The sequence below is a fragment of the Oryx dammah genome, unplaced genomic scaffold (assembly GCF_014754425.2).
Source record: "Oryx dammah isolate SB20612 unplaced genomic scaffold, SCBI_Odam_1.1 HiC_scaffold_17, whole genome shotgun sequence".
NCBI lineage: Eukaryota > Metazoa > Chordata > Mammalia > Artiodactyla > Bovidae > Oryx > Oryx dammah.
Window position 1 is genome coordinate 79497976 of NW_024070201.1, and position 7377 is coordinate 79505352.

At 50.5% G+C, this 7377-nt stretch overlaps 1 long non-coding RNA gene and 5 other non-coding genes across 8 annotated transcripts; 3 read left to right on the forward strand and 3 right to left on the reverse strand.

Moving 5' to 3' along the window:
• Window positions 1–316: 316 nt before the first annotated feature.
• On the reverse strand, window positions 317–389 carry TRNAV-UAC. Its single transcript has one exon. It is a non-coding gene; the product is annotated as a tRNA-Val (tRNA).
• A 281-nt stretch (window positions 390–670) lies between these two features.
• Window positions 671–756, forward strand: TRNAR-UCU. Its single transcript is given in 2 exon segments — window positions 671–707; window positions 721–756. It is a non-coding gene; the product is annotated as a tRNA-Arg (tRNA).
• A 390-nt stretch (window positions 757–1146) lies between these two features.
• On the forward strand, window positions 1147–1229 carry TRNAL-UAA. Its single transcript has one exon. It is a non-coding gene; the product is annotated as a tRNA-Leu (tRNA).
• A 3653-nt stretch (window positions 1230–4882) lies between these two features.
• On the reverse strand, window positions 4883–7041 carry LOC120877123. Of its 3 annotated transcripts, XR_005724265.1 has the most exons (3): window positions 5841–7041; window positions 5386–5620; window positions 4883–5004 (listed from the first exon to the last, which is right to left on the reverse strand). It is a non-coding gene; the product is annotated as an uncharacterized LOC120877123 (long non-coding RNA). The 3 variants fall into 3 exon arrangements; XR_005724264.1 differs by having other exon boundaries at window positions 4883–5620; XR_005724266.1 differs by having other exon boundaries at window positions 4883–5642.
• On the forward strand, window positions 6022–6094 carry TRNAK-UUU. Its single transcript has one exon. It is a non-coding gene; the product is annotated as a tRNA-Lys (tRNA).
• On the reverse strand, window positions 6939–7011 carry TRNAF-GAA. Its single transcript has one exon. It is a non-coding gene; the product is annotated as a tRNA-Phe (tRNA).
• Window positions 7042–7377: the final 336 nt, after the last annotated feature.

The window sequence follows — 7377 nt, forward strand, 5'->3', positions numbered from 1 at the left end:
CCGCGGACCCCCTCGGGGACCCGGAAGCACATCCCCTGGCGGGCGCGAGCGCGCAGGCGCAGCGGCGCGCGACGCCCGCCGACCCTCAGGGACCCGGGGGCCGGCCCACCGGCAGGCGCGAGCGCGCAGGCGCAATGGCGCGCGACGCCGCCCGCACGCTCCTAGAAACGCTGCGAGGGGGAGGCCTGCGCTTGGGGCTCGGGGCCAAGCCCCGTTGGGAGCCGCAGTCGCCACTTCCCGGGTTAAAACTCAAGCTGAGCTGGCCCCAAGAAATCTCAACTTAAAATGCCTCTAAAAGAGAGCGACCCCCGCCTCGTGGTTCCACTGGGGCTCGAACCCAGGACCTTCTGCGTGTAAAGCAGACGTGATAACCGCTACACTATGGAACCGCGCGCTGCGAGCTCCCGCCAGGATGGGGTACAGAAAGCGCGCGCGGAGCCTTTTTCCTCCGCGCAGCCCGCCAGACGGAGGCTGGAGGCCGGTGACGGCCCGCGGAGGGGAGCGTTCAGATGGCCCTCGGGCCTCCCCGCGCGAGTCCCGTCCACGCTTGTCCTCGGCGACACGCGCTCCCCCGCTTGTCCGGGACAGAGAGCCCGTGCGGATGTGCCCGTGGCCCCCGACGCCGCCGCTCTGCCTTGATGTCAGTTGCGCGGAGGGGGCTCGAGCACCGGGCTCTGTGGCGCAATGGATAGCGCATTGGACTTCTAGACAGACGGAGGCATTCAAAGGTTGTGGGTTCGAGTCCCACCAGAGTCGCTTTTCTTTTGATAAATGAGGCAAGAGCTCGGAAGGAGACAAACACATCACCTACCAAGTCCAGCGACCTCCGCCCACGTTGGGAAGGGTCCCGTCGCACTTCGCCGAGATGGCCTCAGGCGTGCGTGCACGGGGAGTCCTGCCTGCTCACTCTTCCCCATCGCTGCGATGTGGCTCCAGAGTCTCTGCTAACTCGACCTGAGGAAGTCAGCAGGTCGTGGTGAAAGCTGCTGAGCGTCCCTCCCCACTCCCATTCCCTTGCTGTTCTTTTACACCAGGAATAAAATTTTTAATACAACTGTAAAAGGAATCAAATTTTTTATTGTTTTACAACTTAGCAGTAGCTTAATATGACTCAATTTGCGCAAAGAGAAGGGCTATTCGACAGGTACCAGAATGGCCGAGTGGTTAAGGCGTTGGACTTAAGATCCAATGGATTTATATCCTCGTGGGTTCGAACCCCACTTCTGGTACAACGGGTCCTGCTTTTCCAGCCTGAGGCGCGATGACGTTTTAATCTGAAACTTTGTAGCAGACCTGGAAAGTGTAGCAATAACTTCCGAATTTACGGCTTGGAAAGTTTAAAAGTACACGTCCACGTGAAGCGATGCCACTTAGAGAAGGCGGCAGGAAGCGCCGTGTGCAGTAAAAACGTTCGCTTTTTTAAACAGTCACCATTTAAGATGATGCTACGTGCCAAAGACCGTTCTAAACGCGGAGGTTGTGGGAATGCGAAGATTAAACAAATAAATGCGCAGAAAATAACATGAACAGCAGCAAATATACAAGGTCCTTACCAGCAAGCTTACAGAGCAGAGTAAGAGAGGGGAGAGATGGTTTATAAACCAGCAAATAGGAGAATTCCAGGTGGTGGTAAGCGCTATGCACGATTAAGTGGGCTGGCACGATAGAGTGCCACAGAACTTTTTCAGGACAAAGGTGGGCCTGCCTGTGTGGGCGCAGCAACACCGACGGTCTAAGAGTCCTCATGACCTGACGCCCTCTGGAAGGGATCAAGCCGGGATCTCTGTAGCAAAGACAGGCAAGATCCCGACTTTAAGGACTGGAGGGAACTTCCCAAACCAAAGAACTTGAAAAGTGGGAAGACGGTGGCATTTCAGGATGGAGGACGAAGAGATGGAGGGATAGTACATAGGAAAAAAAAAAAAACTACAGTTTGTTAAACGAGATTGCACATAGCTTCGGTTAACTCGCTCTGTGCTAAGCAACCCAGTCCCACACCATCAACACTTGTTTCGCCCTCTGAGACTTCGGTTCTCCGTGTTCAGTGCCTGTCCATCTAGAGCCTTAGGAGAACAGCACATAGATCTTCATGCATTCAAAGCCGTACTCAGCTTTGAACCCGGAGCTGCGGTAGAAGCTGAGGTGATGCCAAAAGCTCAGCAGCTCCTCAGAGGACTGACTTCATCAGACAGCCACCTCCTGCGGCGGGAGTGCGGGGAGCTGCTTTTATTTTTCTTGGTAAAGCCACGTCATATGACTCGTTGGGATCCACATCTTCATTTGAGGAAGATGCTCCTAATTTCACTGGTGATTTTTCACTACCAGTGTAGGGGAGCAAATTCACCACCTCAAAATGTGTCTTTGGCACGCGGATTGTCTAAAGCTGAAAACAGTCGAAGTCTAAAAGACTCGGGAAGAAAGGGTGACCTTTGACCTTCTCCCTGACTGCCTGAAGACAGGCGATGGAGGACCTGTCTGGGCAGGGAGCCATCACCGGAGACAGCTAGAGCCCTAACAGTTGTGCAGACAGGGAAACACCTAGCACTCGCTCTGCCTTAAAGTCCCCTCTGTCCCGCCCACGGCCTCTGCAGGGCCCAGCAAACCTCGGTTTATCAACCAAGTGCTGTTCCAGCCCCATGTCAGTTGCCTTCTTCCCCTCTGAGGTCCCAAATCACTACCCCTCGCATCCTCTTTTGGCTTTAGCTGAGGATGCTTGTGGAGAGGGTTTCACACATTTTGGCAAGTTACTGATTTTTCTGGGTCCCTTCCATGTATACATGTTATTTAGCTTTTCTTTGATTTTCTCCTGTTAATATGTCTCATCAGTTTAATTCTTAGACCATCCAGAAGAACTAAGAAGGATACAGGGGAAAAGTCCTCCTGGACACCAGTAACTCCCCTCCAAAACCCTGAGGCACAGAGGGAGACCCAGCCTCTGCTGCTGCTGCTGCTGCTGCTGCTGCTGCTAAGTCACTTCAGTCGTGTCCAACTCTGTGCAACCCCATAGACGGCAGCCCACCAGGCTCCGCCGTCCCTAGAATTCTCCAGGCAAGAACACTGGAGTGGGTTGCCATTTCCTTCTCCAGTGCATGAAAGTGAAAAGTGAAAGTGAAGTCGCTCAGTCGTGTCTGGAGTACTGGAGTGGGGTGCCATCGCCTTCTCTGGATCCAGCTTCTACTGGGAGGGAAATTTGCTTTTCACTTTTGTCTGCTGGGTTCTGTAGAAAACACAGGATCAGGGATACTCTGATCTGAAGGACTGCCTATGTGATCTCTGAAGGATAGAATAATCTGATACCTTTTTTTCTTATTTATTATTTAAAACAATACGCGTTTGTTTTTTTTTACCCAATAATACAGATGTACTTAGAGGAAACACACACTTCAAAGCTGTTCCTCTAAAGGTGGTCATTTTTATTAGAATGCTTTCTATCCTTAAACATCTCATATGCAAAAAACAAATATATAAATATATATATTTAGTACATGTATACATATGTTTAATACATATATATACAGAAAGGATGTATATTCCTGTGCACATCCTTTGACTCTTCCACACATATTATGTCAAACATATTGTTTGGCAACTTCTGTCATTTTTGTTCAACGTAACTTGAATATCTTTCCATACTGGATTACTTTTTAAACTTTGTTCATAGTTCCTGAGGTTACCAGAAGGGGCTGGAAATGAACTCAGGTTCAGCTGCTCTCACTCAAAAGTCAATATTCAAGAGACACAAGAACTGGTGGGAAAAGAAAGAAGCTTTATTCAGGAGGCCAGCAACCTAGGAAGATAGAAGACGGGTGTACCCCCAAACCGTCGCCAAGCTTTCAGTTGGAGAGAAAAAGATTTCACGGGGAAAAACCAGAAAGTGTCTGGGGTGAAGGGGTGGGGCTTGTGGGCAGAGCAGCACAGCCAGCCCTGCCGGTCATCTTGAAATGAGTAACGCTGTGGTCTGGCTGGACTCGTCTTGTTTTAGTCACAGTTAATCTTCAACTCCAGGGTCAGTTTGGTTCCACTTTCTTGAGGCGAATTTCTGGAAGTATGCGAGGCGAATTTCTGGAAGTATGCAAGCCACAGATTCGGTACTGCTCAAGGTGGAGTCATTTGTGTCAAGGCTACAGTCTGCTCACTGTGCAGCTAGCTTTTTCCCTCTGGTGGTGGTTTTAGCATCTGCAAACGACCTCAGGAATGTGCATCAGACACTGTTATCTGTGTCCTTCAGGGAGGAACTGAAGATTCCGTGACTTATGTGGCTGCTCTGTTTCCACTGTTACCCGTTCTCCTGGCCCAGGAAGGGGGCGGCAGAGGATGAGATGGTCATATAGCACCACCACTCAGTGGGCGTGAATTTGAGCAAACTCTGGAAGATAGTGAAGGACAGGGAAGCCTGGTGTGCTGCAGTCCATGGGGCCACAAAGAGCTGGACATGACTTAGTGACTGAATGAAAACTCCTGGCCCAACTGCTAGCTTTTGTTACTATATGTTCACATGTTTCCAATCCTTACCCCTAGAGCCAGCCTTTGAGGGCCTGGGAGAGGAAACCTTTTCTACAAACAAGAGACAGGTAGAGCTTGTAGTAGGGAGGGAGGGGTGTGTCCAAGGAAGGCCCCCTAGGATCCTGCTCAGTTAACTCCATGCATTTCTCCATAAAAGAACTACAATTATTCTTGCCCAACTGAGGACGTGTCTGAATTCCAGGGACAGCTAAAACCCTTAGGAGGCTCTACTCCCATAGGATTCCCTGCCCTTCCTTTCTCTTTCCAGGGATCTTATCCAACGCCTCGATGAATAACCTGGCAATGAAGGAGCAGAAGTAAGAAAAAAAGGGGGGGGCCTACTATTGACAATTGAACACACACACACACACCCTACAGCTTAGGTGTTACGTTTTATCCAAGGACCTTGCTGAAGACTAGCCAGTGAAGCAGACTCAGGTAGCTCTGAGGAGCTGTTCTAAAGAAAGTAAGGCAGGACCCAGGATGTATAGGAATTTTTTTCTGGAGGGGAAAAAAATGTAATTGAACATCAAAAGATTACTGCTAAACAGAGAAAAACATACATCTCACGTTAATTATTTTAGTGCTTTTCTAAGTATGGGATGATGCAAGGATCGCAGCTCATTGAAATTATTCCTTTGACATGCGTCTTAACTTTCTAGGGCCAATATCCTGGTTTTTATCCATTTTTCTGAATTCCCCTTAGAGTACGCCAGCAGGGGAGCTGCAGGGACTGACGGCTTGATGGCTGCAACATTCAGTGTTTGATAGGATGGTAGGCAACAGGGGTTGCCTCCAGGGTAATAGGACTTCTTAAAAATATAAAATTCAGCCTGATGGAAACTTTTCAATGAGAGCTTCAAGGAAAATGTTCAGACTCACTAGCAGAGGTCTTTTCCCTTCTGCCCTTCCCTCTGCTCAGAATTCTCCTCCTGAGCCTTCAGGCCCCCAGTCACCACTGGCAGCTCAGCCAGGAATCATCACCAGCTGGAAGACCAGTTAGGACCCTTAACTTCCGGTGCTGACCGGCTTCCCACCACCCAAGCGCTTGACATCTATTTCGTGTGTCTTCCCGCCTCACTGAGGACGCCCACCGTGTCTTGGTCCTGGATAGGTTCTGATGAATAAAGACAGGAAACCTAATCAATTATTCATAAAGCTCCACCCACAAGATGCTCTGGGGCTCTTCACAGACCAAGATTGGGTTTAGAAATCCCCAGATCCCCAGGAGACCCGCCCAGGGTCCTAAATCAGAATTCCTTCTGAGATGTTCCCTTGAGGATGCAAGGGGTGAGAGCATCCTCCTTTGGTCAGAGCAGGGGTTGGCAGGCACTTACTGTTTTCTTCATAGTCTGTCTGTGATGGGATCAGAAAAGACTTCCACCAAGCGCCTGCTCCAACCTGATTTTGCAGTTTCACCACTCACTAAATCAACAAAAAGACTCAATTTTAATCCAATAGGAACAGAAGTGCGGTCTATTTTCTGTGGATAGACTAGGAGATAAGGTGTTCTCGAGAGCCCGGATAGCTCAGTCGGTAGAGCATCAGACTTTTAATCTGAGGGTCCAGGGTTCAAGTCCCTGTTCGGGCGGTGGTCATTTTAAACTCCTGAAACAAATTGGAATGTGTCCACACCACTCTCTGAGGTGACGTGGTGCAAAACACACTTGAGTCAGTCCGGAGTTTACAACTCAGCAGGCAGGCCAGACTGGAGTGGGTTTTGCAGAAAAAGTGAAAGGCGAGGAAAGTGCCTGGTAACTTTCCCAACCTCAGTCTTTTATATTTTACAGCCTTTGTATGATAGATATTGGTCTTTGGATATTTTTACCTTCAAACTAGTATGTCGTATTAGTTTATATTCAAAACATCAATAAACACATAACCAAGACATTTGCATCCCTGTCGTTAGAGTAACGATGGTAATGCTCCTGACAGGAAATTGGCAAACGTTCGCTCTGAGCAACAACAGTTCACGCACTGTTTATGAGAAGAGAGGTGAGAAAACTGAGGTTGCAAGAAATAGTTTAGGTCGTGACACGTGCTTATAAATCACCTCTCCAGCCAGGAACCATCCCGACCATTCTTCTAACGCACCGGTGGGACCCTGATTTGCCAGTCCTGCTGTAGAGACAAACGTTTTTGAACACTGTCTTCATGTCTGTCTCCGATAAGAAAAACTTGCAAGCCCAACGTGATTATATTTGGATCAAACCCAAGACCTTCCACCTGTAGACCTGAGCTGACCACATTATAAATGAGAGTCAGGCCACATGCTGCGACCCCACATCCAACAGTGTTTAAGTGCAGTGACTGTGTGACCGGGTCCAGGTTTCTTTAAAGGCTGAAGCTCTTAGCATCGTCACCGTGTGTGGTGGCTTGCCTTTGGGAAGACACGAAGGAAAGGAAAGAACTCCAGATCCACTCAGCAAAAGTCCTGCCGAAACCCGGGATTGAACCAGGGACCTTTAGATCTTCAGTCTAACGCTCTCCCAACTGAGCTATTTCGGCGACGCCGGCTGCGAGTTCCACCCTGCTGAGGACAGTTTTACAGAACCCGTTGAAAAGGCCCGTCTCCCGGCTCCGCTTTTTCCGTGGCCAGCGTCAGCTGCCCACGCTCCGCTGTTAGCTCGGGGCTTTCCAGAGCAGTGAGGAAGACCCGCACTGCTGTCGCCTGAGCACGTTCGCGTCCCGCCGCGTCCCCGGCCGCCTCTTCTCGGCCCCTGACGCCAGCCAGAGGGCAGGCAGCCGCCCGCGAAGCGCCCGCCGGCGCCCAGCGCGTGCCCGGCGCGGGTCCCTGCAGCGCCGCCCGCGCCGCCGGGGGCCGAGCGCGGCGTCTCCTGCCGGGAGTCGCGAACCTGCCCGCAAAGCCCCCGC